We start from the raw sequence: 13,372 nt of genomic DNA, 5'->3' as shown, positions 1-13,372 counted from the left end.
CATCTCACATTTTTGCTCAGCTGTTTGATCTGCTGCTTTTGCCCCCAAGCATATTAACCCCTTCAGTCCCCAAGTCTTTTACCACCACATACAAGGTGCATGCGGGGGCTGGGGGAGGGGGGATGGTTGGCAGAGGGTACACCTCTCCTCTCCATTCCAACTCCAAGAGCTTATTTTGCAGAGAGCCTTGTTATTAGTTAACCAAGGCTGCATGGCCCCGATTAACTAGGAAGCGAAGTTCACAGACAGTCCCAATCACCAGGCTAGATGAAACAACCAACACGCTCTACTCTTAAAGGCCACACTTATTTTTATTGCTCAGTAAAATACCTTGTCCTCTTGGACCCTCGTGAGTTGCATGTGGGTCCCACATGGGTCCATGGTGTGCCTGTTTTTTCTTCCCTCATTTAAGGGACTTAACACAAGACCAGGCACAGAATCTAGACTCAGCATTTTCAACTCTGGTTTATATTTTTGGCATCCGTTGATAGTTCCTCCCCAGCACTGTTCTGCAGGTCATAAAAGGAACAGGTTGGCCATTCAAACCAAAGTAACAACAGATCAACAGCAGCTCCCATAATTTTTCTTCTTCAGGATTTGTTTTCGGAGTTGTTTGTTTGTTTGTTTTCAACACCCAGTAGTTACTGTTTATTCAAAGTCCCTTTCAAGCTAATCCAAATCAGAAACACAAGTAATGCTCACGTGAGAGGTGCTAAAATCAACTGCACAATGCTGTGCAACAATGTAAAAGGTGATCAACAGACAATACCGGCTTCTGGCTGTAATTAGGGCAAAGCAACCTATGTAGAAACAAGACCGGTGGAGGGATAAGGAGGAAAACAAAAAACCTTAAAGCAAAAATTATTCAGGGAAACAGATAAGTCCAGAAATCTTGGGGAAGGGCATTAGTGATTCATAACTACACTCATTCCTAAACAGCTTCATTCTATGCAAGCTAAAACCTATTGAGCACAGCTGGCTTTCCAGGAAGGATTCCTTCCAACAGCAAAAAAGTGATCAGTGCCCAAAATTAAATTGCATATGCAAACACACTGGCAAAGAACATGTAGTGTGCCACTATAGTAGCTGATCCACTGGAGGATAACCGACTACTACTGCTAGCAACTAATAGAATGAGGGAGCTAAATTACTGCTTTAGCACACATAGTGGAGGACAGTGCTGTGGTGCTGAACAATCCTGGGTTTAAAAATCCTGCTGATGACCCTGTGTGGTAGGGGGTTGGTTATGCATGGATGCCCAAGGTCTGATTTCTCTAATTAAGCTTAGCTATGCAGAGACCCCCCAAGAGCTACGCCTCTTCCGTATGGGCACAAACCCCTTTCCTTTAGAACTTAAAGGTATACAAGAATGTATGCAAGGCAGTGTCGCCTCTCAATGCAGGAATGAAGTCCCTGCACCCACACTCCGGCATCGAGAAATATTCAGCACTGCACGATTCTTTACTGATATCCGTACACAACACGTGCAAGTGTTGGGAAACGAAAAGACAACACATCGAAGTACACACTGGGCCAAAGAGGCAACAAACTAGAGAGCGCAGCTATTTAAGTGGCCAGTTTGCCATTCTTGCCAGGAGAGAAATTAACGAGGTCTAACCTCATTCTTTTATTGGCTGAGAAGAATCTCACGGTGAAGGAGAATTAATCTGAGAGCAGAAGTTTGTGAATTGCTGGGGGCCCACAGAGAGCCAGCTGGTCCCACGATCTCGTCTCGGCTGTTTCCAGCTTTCCTGCTGTCACTTTCCCCACGGAAGCGACTGCTGTAGTTGCCACAGTGATGTTATACATAGAGTCCTGAGTGGATACAAAATGTGTATCTGCATCTGATCCGCGATCCACAAACATGGTCCGTGGATGTATAGTGGATATCCACAGATTCGCCGGGCTCTAGTTATAGGATTGCCAGTGGGAGGGGGAAGTCTCCTATGTGATTTGAGGGGGATGAGAGGGGCTCATGAGATAACTTCTCTATTAAGATGTGGTCCACTCTGTGAAAAAAGATTGGCAAATCCTACTGTGGAAGAATAATTCAGTAACAGATCCTTGTCTAAGGACAGACAAAGGAACATTACAAGCTCAGATTTTACCTCGTTATATCTGAGCAGTTCCATGGATTTACGTTTAGTAGAATTTTGCTGTTAAAAAAGCTATGTTGTAACAAATTCATTGCCAAGAAAGTACTTTAGAGGCATCGTTTATACTGTACACTAGGCAGAATTTCACATCAGCAGTTGTGATTGATCTAAGATTCTCCTACTCCAAAAAACATAGGACCATACCATTTGAGCTGAAGGAGAATCTCCGTGGCAGTACAGAGCCTATGGCACACAGTTAAAGCAGAAAGTAATTTCCTTTGGCAAATGCCAAAAATGTTAACTCATCTCAGAAACATTCTTAGGATTTAAAAATGTAAACAAAAATAGGTCTCCAGTGCTGGTAAAAACAAATACACACACACAACCCACAACCAACTGTCCCCCAATGGCTTAAAATGATGCTTGTTTCGTAATGAAAAACCACAACACCAATTTAAATTTCTTAACAAAATGCTTAGCTCCTTGAAGAAAGAAGCTACCAAATAGCTTAGAGCTTGAACAGCAGCTTCCTCATCTTGCAGAAACTGCTTCTTTCTAGTAGCTCCCGGCTCTTCTGCATATCTATCATCACCAGTCTTAACTGAACACAGGTGCAAGATAGAACATTAGTTGCAACAATAATCTTCTTAACATTTATTGGCTCTTCTAACCAATCAGAACACAGCAAGGGCAGTTGGGAGTTCAAGTTAACCCATGTGCAATAGAACTCTCAGTTAATTACCTCCTTTGGTTGCTGGATTAAAATGTGCAGAGCACATGAACGCTGCCCAAGACCGAGGTGATATGCACTGGCCTGCCCAGGGGTAGTCCTAAATTGGATTCCTAGTCCCATGTGCCCCTAGGCTGAGAGGTGCTGGAGGGAGCTCTGGCCAAGCAACCACAACCAGACGGTCGATGGGGAACAGGATGAGACAGGGAAGGAAGAGATCTTTCATGTTGTGAAAGGGGCATAGACGTCATCCCTCCCACGCGAGGAAAATGCTGCCCTATCCCGTAAGCAAACCAGCCCGAGGTGAGCGGGTGCAATAAATGCCCTGTGAGTGGGGAGGGCAAGTATTTGCAATTGGCAGATGACTAGTTCTTTGTAGATCTGCCTATCTCATCAAGGTCAATTAGCAACACGCAGCTGGCAGCAGTAGAGGAACTGTAAACAGATCGATACAGGGAGGGCTGCTTTACACTGCAGCCCAAACCAGCAGCTGTTGCTTGTCCAGCCAGCCACCCAACCTTCTCGTCAGAATCAAGACCAGAGAGGACCACCAGCTCACAGGCCATCAGCCAGCACCCAGCCACCTCCACACCAGGCCCAACAACCGGAATTAGACCAAACTATTACCACCCTCAGAAGGCTCAACTATGTGTATCACAGGCAGGGAACAGGAGGGAGCAAGGTGGACCCACACCTGAGGCCCTGTCATGCCAGGGTATTGATCAAGGGAGATATGCCCAGATGATTCCAGCAAGTAGCCAATGCCCCATGCTGCAGGGGAAGGAGACAAACAAAAAACCCAGAATACATGGGTGGGGGGGGGAAATCCCTTCCTGACCCCCTACAGGTGACCATCTGAAGCCCTGAAGCATGAGATCTCAGGAACATAAGACAGAAGGGACCCTCCAGGGCTACCCAGCATAGTTCCCCACCACCGCAGGCAACCCCATCATACGAACTCACTCATAAGTTTATCGAGCTCCATCTTAAAGCAAGTTAAGTTGTTTGCCCCTATTTTGTTTTGTTTGAGAAGATCCCCATTCTCCCAAGATAAACACACGTTTTAGTCTCAGAAGAGCATAGAGTATTCTGGGCCTTTTGTTATAGTAGCTGGGTGCCCTATCAGATGGCAACAAATATGTGACGACCTTGGACTTCCCAGGAATCAATCTGCTGCATGCCACATCATTCAGAACTTCACAGGATAGAAACCTCGGCATCCTGCTTCTAAAGCAGGCCCCTGCCCACTTGGAGAATCTCCTTTAACTCACAGCAGTACAGATTTTATGACACACACTTGAGCGGTGAGTGGGGGCATGTAACAGGCGGGATTGACCCTTCAAGGACCAGTGGCCTGGGGTCAACCAGCCCTGGTCAATTATCAGACCCAGCAGAAAAGGGAGTAAGTGATTATAACAACCAGCAAGTGACTCAGTTGAGGGTGGACTGCAGGGAGAAGCTGCAGGAAGGGACAGGCTCCTGCAAAAGTCCCCAAGGAAGATTCCAGCTGGAAGTTTTGTTTTTCTTTTGTGAGCTCGTGGTCATTTGGACAATAAATGGAGCCCAGAACAAAGGGCTAAAGTCTAATTTGGTGTAGCTAATAATTCTCCAGGAAGCCAGTGTGTACAGGGCACCTACCCAAACACGTACGCACACAGTCTGCTACAGGACGGGTGCAGACATACAGCATCAGTGGACAGGACCCAGGACACCCAGATTCTGTTCCTGGCTCAGGCAGACCTAGGGGTGACATTGAGCTAGTCACTTCTCTGTCTCGGTGTAGCACCTCGGACAACGAGGTGACCTTGCCAGGAGCTGCGAGGTGCCACCAGAATGCAAATAATAAAACAAAACCAACCAACAATGTATTTGTACCTTAAATATTCCCTTGGTGTTTCATTTCCTTTACATGTTGCTTATAGCACCAGCTTAGCAGAAGAGTTCTTATTTCACAGTCATGGTTTCATTTCAACCAACACACATCAAAGAATTTTCCAGCTCGCTGTCTGTGCTTCACCCCTGCACCCAAATCCAAAGAGGAGAACTTGTCTGGAGACACTAGCTACAGTTTGGCTGCCCACAACATTCCTGCACCCGTGATGGGGAGAAGTTCTTGTGTGTGTGTTTGGGAACTATCTGCATTTAATCCTGCTGTCTGGCCTCACAAAACCAGGAGCTGAAGAGAAGTCGAATTTCGTGGTGAAAGGGGCAAAATATTTAAAGCTCCCAAGTTTGAAGTTTTCAGCGTCAGCAATGGGCTCCAGGACGGGAAGTTTCAGCCCCAAAGGACTTGGCTGGAGAAAATCTGTGTGTGAGCAACAGAAAAAGGGGAGGAGAGAGCGGGAACTAGCACTGAACCATAAATCACTGTTAGTGACTAATGAAGAGATTATTGGTGAGAGAGAGAGAGAGAGAGAGAGAGAGAGAGACCACACAATGCAGCTGTGCTTGAAAACTGGATTCTGAAACCCAGGGGGTTGGAGCGCTCAAATTACGCAATGATGGAGCGGTTATAAAATCCTGGATTGATCGGTAAAGAACAACACAGACAGACAAAGACGCTAAAATTCAGGTGTTTCCCCCTTTTAACAATAAATACTACAGCCGGTTTCCTCTTCCCCATCTGACTAACGGGCCACTCTACCTCGAATGGTCCCTTACAGTCCGTGCTAACTACTCATGCTAAACCATCTGTTCCCCCTTGCATTTTGCCGGGAATACCTTTCCCAGCCCTGAAGAAGAGCCCTGTGTGGCTTGAAAGTTTGTCTCTCTCATGGACAGAAGTTGGTCCAACTCACCTCATCTCTCTAATATCCAGGGACTGACACAGCTACAACTACACTGCATATTTAGGGCAGCGACTGTCTTTTTGTTCTGTGTTTGTACAGCACCTGGCACAATAGGGTCCTGGCCCATGACTGCAATACAAATAATCAAAGATCTGCCCACAACCAAAATGTGTACAGGTCCTGCCGTATATCATCCTGCTTTGCCTGCGCATGGGACTTTCCTTCACCACACTCGCCAACAGGCGACGTGGCACGTTACTGATCGCGAATGGCGTGGATGGGACTCTCGGATAAGGCCCGTTTACTTTGGCGGTAACTCGGGAAGGGTGGGTTGGCTGTGGAATCGGAGGCAGCCACAAGAGCAGAGCTGCTTTTTGCTAAGCTGCATTATAAGAAAGAGCAAAAAAAATATACCCAAGTGTCTCAGTGTATTTCACAGGCCTTGTGCCCAGCAGAAACCACAGTGCTGGCTGGTGTCCCACTGCCCACCTCAGAGCAACCCTTCCCTCCTTGACCAAAACTTACTCCCAGACACCATCAGCCTTTGTTATTGGGCAGAAACTCCGGGCTTGCCTGAGCCTCTAAATCCAACACAGCAGCTTCCGAACCCTGCGAACTTGCCCCGGTCCTGGGTGTGCAGGTCTGCGAAGGCTCTGGTCCCTTCTCCGCCCGCATGCCTGCGCGAGCCAGCAAAATGAGGATGCTACAAAATGCAAAACAACACAGAAAAGGAACGGAAATTAAAGCTCCTTCTGCCCTTGGCTCTGCACAAGCCCTTTTTGCCCAAGGTGCGTTTTCTGACCGCTTGGACCCTGGTGGGTGGGTTCATTTTCCTGCTCCTAGAGACAAATGCTGATTTGGCCCAGCCTGGCGTTCCTTTTCCGCACCTCAGGTGCTCAGAAGACAGCGAGGGTTTACGCTGTGGTTATGTAGGAGCAGATGTCACATGGAATTAAATACAGCAGGTTAGATGCCAAGCGCTCCCGCTCCCGCCAAGAAAGGAGAGCTGTGTATCTCTCAAGAGTGACCTCTACAGGCAATTAAAAATGGCATTGGTTTAGAGAGATGCTGCCCAGCCAGGTCTCCTTGGCTGGAAGGATGATCCGAGCAGGTGGGGGTGGAATATATTTGAAATCCTATCACTTCCTTGATTCATCCAGCAGTTGTAAGCTCTCTGAGGCAGGACGAGGAGTATGATAGGTTTACAAAGCCTTATATAAACTTGCACCCTCCTGACAATCTAAACCCGCCACCCCACCATTCTGCCTTTGCTTTACGTGGATGCAGGGCTAGTCCATGGAGTTTGGTCCTGCAGGCATCTTAAAGGGGCAGGAGCATGGACAGTGCTCGCGTAATAAGCAGCTATTCGATATTTTGTTTTAGCCGCATCGTTGTGCGCGTGACTCCAGGCTTTATTTACTGCACACGATTCAAACGATTTATTAATTCCCTCAGGGGCCTCTCTATGGTGCTCATTGACGTGGTCCCTGAGCGCGTCACAAAACCGAATTACTTCCACAACACCCCTGTGAGGGGCGGGGTGGTATGATCCCTATTTTACAGAGGGGGGGCAGGGGCGTAGATTAAGGTCAAAATCATCCACTCGTTTCGGGTGCCCAATTTGAGGCACGGAGGACCTGATTTTTCAGAGTATTTACTGTTATCTAGTTCTTTCTATATTCAAAGCACGGCTCCCACGGCTTCTGCTGCGGCTGTGAGTGCTCGGCCCTGCTGCAAAGGAGAGCCCAGGGTCTCCAGTCGGGCACCAGAAAACGAGGATCACACCACCAGCGACCACCCGGGAGAAGTTCGGTTTAAGCATCTTGCCCAGCATCACACAGCAATTCTGGGGCAGAGACAGAATCCAGCTCTTCAGTGCAGTACCCAGCAGCCTTCACCATGAGCCTCCTTTCTCTTCTTGCAGTCCCCCGGCTCCAGGCACTACCCAGCTGCCAAGGCACCACCTGGGCAACCTGCCTTTTGAGCTCTCCTTTGACTTCTTCCAAGCAAAAGCTAATGCTTTGCCCTCTTAGACTTGGCCACTCAAGTAAACGCCCCTACACGGCTTTCAACTTCGGCGACAAACGAGACAGGGTTTTACAAACGTCCCCAGAGCGCTGTCCAGCCTGGGTGCTGAACGAGGCAGGGGCCCCGTGGAAGAAACAGTACGTGATCGTGTAATGAACGACTACCAGGATGCAGACACAGAAGGGGGCAGAATTAAGGTTGCACAGCCAATCCTACGCTCTCCTTCCAAGTCCCATTCTCCCCCAAACTTCTACCAGGCCCAGTCACTGACCCTTCTTCCCAGCTCCTTGCACAGTCTGTTTCTCACCCCTACCCTGGCCTCTGATCATCCCTGCCCTGCGCCCATTGCACCTGGCACTCTCTGTGCTCCTCATCCAATCCCAGTCGGCCCACCTCACCCCCTCCCTGGCTCCTGGTCCAAGTTCCACCCCCGCTTCCCCCACCTCCTCGTCAGATCCGTCCCCCACTTCTGGTACCCAGTCCTGGTCTCCTTGCTCCATCAGTCCCTGGCTCCTTGTACGATCTCATTTCCCTGCTCCCCCAACTCTCATCCTTTCCTGGATGCCAGACCTAGTCTTATTACTCAACAATTCCCAGTCTTCCTCCCTGCCCCACCCCCGTTTCCTTCTTCCCTTTCCTCTCCACAACTTCCAGTCTCCCCTTCCCACCCAGCTCGTCTTCTTCTACTCCTTCCTCTCCCCTCCTCCCCATCCAGCTCTTGTCTCCTCCTGGCTAGGCAGTGTGAACAGGGGAAGTTCAGGATGGCTCCTGTAGGCAGGGCTGGAGCACACCCAGGCTGGTCAGCGCAAGGAGCTGTGTAGCTCAGTGAGGGTTAGTTTGTAAGAAGTCTCCCCACGCATGAGCTGAGATTTTCAAAGGCTCAGAACTTGGCCGAAAAGCACATTGCTGGCCCCATGGCCACCCCTTCACTGCATTTCAAATCTCTTCTGCAAAACACGGGGGCACTGGAACATCTCAGGAGAAAGGGCACCAGATTTTTTTTTTTTTTTTTTTTTAAACATGTTGATCAACGTCTTTGTTCCCCAGCCTTGTTCTTGGCAATGGCTAAATCCTGTTGACTGAAACTCACAAACCAACCCGAGGCAGACACATGGCATTGAAAATTTCAGCCCCAATGGTTAAAAACGTGGCAAAATTATAAAGCCACCAAAACCAGACATTTATAATGGGAAGTGCTGTGCACCCTGGATAACAGGTGGTGCTGCCTATAATATCCGCACCTTCAATGAAGATGAACCCCACTCGACCAACGCCTGCCCGACCCTTGCAAACATGGGTTAACTTCCACATTGGTAAATTCTGCAGTAGGCGGAACACAAGTGCTCAGCCATGACCACCCAGCAGATTTTTAACGACTACAAGTGACTTAGGCACCTCTGAAAGTTGTACCCAGGCACCTCTGAAAATGTGCCTTGACAGTCCTAGTCCACAGCAAGGGTGAGGTGGCGTTGATCATTATGCCATCTATTTCCCCTGCTCAGACAGGTTCCGGGAAGCCCTCAGCAATCTACCTCACCCACACCGTGTCCCGGTGCTGACCAGGTATAGGGAAGGCACAATCTTCCATCTCCCAGTTCAGTCCTGGGGCTTTCTGCTGAGACCAGCATCCGAAGGTGCTGGCAGTGGTGGCAGTTATGCACGTGTGTGCTGGGAACCCAACAGAGACCTACCCGCTCGTTTCACACAGTCCTTTAATTTTATACCAAGAAGGCGGTGGACATTCCAAGTGAAATCAACCCACCCCCCCACACAAACAGCTCAGCAGGTTGCCACCCCATGCTGGTGAGAGGTCAATATCCGAGTAAAAACAATCGGGAAGAGCAACATCTACAATTGGCATGGATGATTTGTGCTTAGTCACCCTGCACATGCCGTAGACAATCATTTGTTAAATTACAGACACACTGGGAACTTGTCACACAATTTCTCTCCTTCCCCCACCCAGCCTGGAGAGGTATTGGCAGACCAATCTGTGCCTTTATCACACACTGAATAACATCTCCATTAAAAAAAAAAAAGCCAGTAAGGAGACCCGGAAGGAGACCACTGTCCATACACAGAGACAGGAATCCGGTGAGGACTTTGTTAAAAAGATAAAGGGTTTCGGAAGTGCATCAGGAAAGGAAAGTTGAGGAGCTGTAAACAGGGTGTGTTCTAAAAGGGATGGCATCTCCTAAAGCTCAAGCTGTGATTTTAAAAACCACGGTGGGAGAAGGGGCGCATTAATAAAAACAGACTGTGCCTTGGAAGAAGGAAAACCTGGATTTAGGATTTGTGCAGCAAAATGTGTCCATATGTCCATGCTGTCCCCTTCAGGGGCTGTTCTCGCTGGATGGCTGGGTTGATATGCTCGCCCACTTACCTACCCTCAGTACCAAACTGTCCACAGAGCCATGATTCCGTCAAGCAGCCACCCAAGCTCATTCACATCCGAAATCCAGAAGGAATCCGAGCTGCTGTGGCCCTGGAAAAGGAGCAAAACATCCAAGACACATCCCCACCCCAAGGAGAACAAAGAAAGACTTTGCCAAGTTATCGGCCCCCATCCACCATCTGAAGCATAGAAGAGCAGGAGCCCCCTTGAAGGCCTCATGAAACAGACGATAAATCTATCACACATCCAAGGCGCTTCCATTCAGAAGCTCCTGGAGTCTTCAGAACGTTGGGGATTTCCCCCCACCCCAGCCGCACGGTGAGAAATCCTCTTAGTAAAACAGAAAATCAGAACCCAGGAACAATTTGTAAACTTCTGCGGGCGGGGCATGGGGATGAGACTGGAAGTTGGGGTGTGACCCGGTAGCACATTCCTGGAAATCTTGAAAGAAGAGCTAAGGCAGCTGGCATCTGAATTCCATGGAGGGAGATTTCCATAAAGACGCTGTCAGTCGTTGCCTGCACGGTAATTGTTCAAGTGGGAGTTCGTTTTCCTCAGGCCTCTATCTCCCTCTATAGGCACTTGGTGGTACTTCAGTTACCTGTTCAAAACAAAAGCAAACAGGTTAAGATCTAGGACCTTGCTGTCTTCCTAAGCCCATCCCTTGTGCCGTGTACCAAGCCTCCTGTGGACCAGAAGCACATGAGCTGCTGTGCACAGAGTGAAGTCCTGCAGCAGCGGCAGTATTTTCCATCATGGACTTGCCATTATTGCATGGGCCAGCACGCTGAATTTTACTTCGGAGCTGGTGCTGCATGTGCTCCAGCAAGGACTAATCCCTTCTTTCCATGGGCCCCCCTTGTAGCTCACTACCACAGCTAGGCCGGCCTGGAAGGGCCGTGACCAAACTCTCTCTTTACCCAGGCAGCACGACCTGCAAGGAGCGTTGTCATCAGCAACTTCCCACCACATCCCCCTGAAATCCCATCGCGGTCACTGGCATGCAGCAGCAAGGGCCAGAAGCTGCCAGATTTTCTGCACTTCCTCTTCCTATGACACAGCGAGACCACTGCTTATTTTTAGGCAGCACTCAGCTGCAGCGAAGGGAACTAAAACCCCACCTCCACTGACTTCCTATGGGTTTGTTTCCATTTCCCTGGCCTTGCATCTTCCTGAGGGGGAGCACGAGTGTAGACAGCAGCCAGGGCTTATCACTGTCATTTAACTCCCCCTGACCAGGACTACAGCTTCCTCTGAGCTGCAGATGTCTTAGTGCAGGGGTGGCCAACCTGGGGCTCCGGAGCCACATGCGGCTCTTCAGAAGTTAATATGCGGCACCTTGTACAGGCACCGACTCTGGGGCTGGAGCTACAGGCGCCAACTTTCCAATGTGCCGGGGGGTGCTCACTGCTCTGCCACAGGCCCTGCCCCCTCTCCACCCCTTCCCGCCCCATCCCCTGAGCCTGCCATGCCCTCACTCCTCTCCCCCACCCCCAGAGCCTCCCGCACGCCACGAAACAGCTGATCGGGAGGTGTGGGAAGGGAGGGGGAGGCGCTGATTGGCAGGGCTGCCGGTGGGCAGGAGGTGCTGGGAGCAGGGTGTGGGGGGGAACTGATGGGGGGCTGCTGACATATTATTGTGGCTCTTTGGCAATGTACATTGGTAAATTCTGGCTCCTTCTCAAGCTCAGGTTGGCCTCCCCTGTCTTAGTGCAACCCACTGGGCTGTGTTACGGGTCCCCTCTGTGCTAATCCACAGAGGACATGAGTTGTTACAGCCACTAACTGCAGAGCCTTGACTCTTTACTCAAGCTATACGAGCGCCTGCTTTTAGCTCTAGAGGTCCCTAGTTCAATCCGTGGTGCGTCAGCCAACATGGTGCCTGTCACGTTAGCTAGCCAGAGCAGGAAAACACAGCCTGTTTCTCTCAGAACTGTAGGAGTGGAAGGGACCTGGATAGGTCATCCAGTCCTGTCCCCTGCACTGAGGCAGGACTAAGTATTATCTAGACCACCCCTGACACAACTTCCAATGCCAGAGATTCCACAACCTACCTAAGTAATTTGTTCCAGTGCTTAACTACCCTGACAGTTAGGAAGTTTCTCCTAATGTCTAAACTAAATTTCCCTTGCTGCAACTTAAGCCCGTTGCTTCCTGTTCTGTCCTCTTATAACAACCTTTTATGTACTTGAAGACTTAAGTCTCTCCTCCCCACCCCACCCCCGCCACCTTCTCTTCTCCAGACTAACCAAACCCATTTTTTTTTTCAATCTTTCTTTGGAGTTATATGGAAAGAGGAATTGAGAGAGAAGGTGGTTTTGCTGCATTTAAAAAAATATCTTGGTGACTATCAGAATTCTTATTTCCTCTTCTGTAAGCAGCTTCAAAAGGTTCAAATGAAGCAAGGTTTTAATTTCAGTTTTAATGCTTAGTCTCTCCCCCTCTATAAGAAAGGAAACTGCAGCGGCCATTAATCAAGTCACATGCAATGCTCACCGTTGGCAACATGAGGTTTAGGTGCTGGGCTGGTTACTTGTTTGTTATCAAGGTAATACACGCTTCTGTTTGGAGGACAGCGCACTAAGGATCTGTCTACGCTGCAATCAGAGGTGTGACTGCAGCAGGTGCAGACTTACCTGAGCTAGCTTAGATCTAGTGAGCTCGAATAACGTTAGTAGTGAAGTCATGGCACCCAGAGCTAGCTGCTTGAGCATAACCCTGCCCGAGACCCTGGGTATGTACACTGGCACCTGGCCCATGCCACTCTGGTTATTCCAACTGGCTAGATCAAAGCTATCGCAGGCAAGTCTGTACATGCTGCAGTCACACCTCCCAGGTGCTGTGCATACGTACACGAAGTGTAGAGTTACCCCCTGGCTCATATTTGACTGGCCGGGCCGTTTTTTTTTATGGATTTGCCAGTTGCCAGAAAAATAATGTAATCTGCCGGGTTTTCTTTTTAAATGGGTCTAAACATTTGCATCATCATCATCATACTCCCCTGGGATATCGAACGTGCAAAGTTTCTGTACCCAGCTGAAGCTGCCGCAGCGTTCCCACTTCTGCAGTTTAGCAACAACAGATGAAAACTGTTGAAAATACAGCAGCTGTCTGCCCACCAACACGCAAGTGCACTGCGCGGGTGTGGGAGAAGGTTTGAGTCACGTGAGAACACGGGTGAGGTTATCTATATGCGTTCTCTCTCTAGATACTATAAGTAGTTGTTGAAGGGGCGGGGGTTGCAAAGTTGACTTGTGGTTGGGGTAGGCTTGCCTTGGGGGGTGCTGGTATTTTGCATTTCAAAGGTGGTAACCGTATCTAAAAGTTATCTGCT

Source organism: Emys orbicularis, chromosome 22, assembly GCF_028017835.1.
Source record: "Emys orbicularis isolate rEmyOrb1 chromosome 22, rEmyOrb1.hap1, whole genome shotgun sequence".
Taxonomy (NCBI): domain Eukaryota; kingdom Metazoa; phylum Chordata; order Testudines; family Emydidae; genus Emys; species Emys orbicularis.
Note: the sequence above shows the minus strand (reverse complement) of the source record.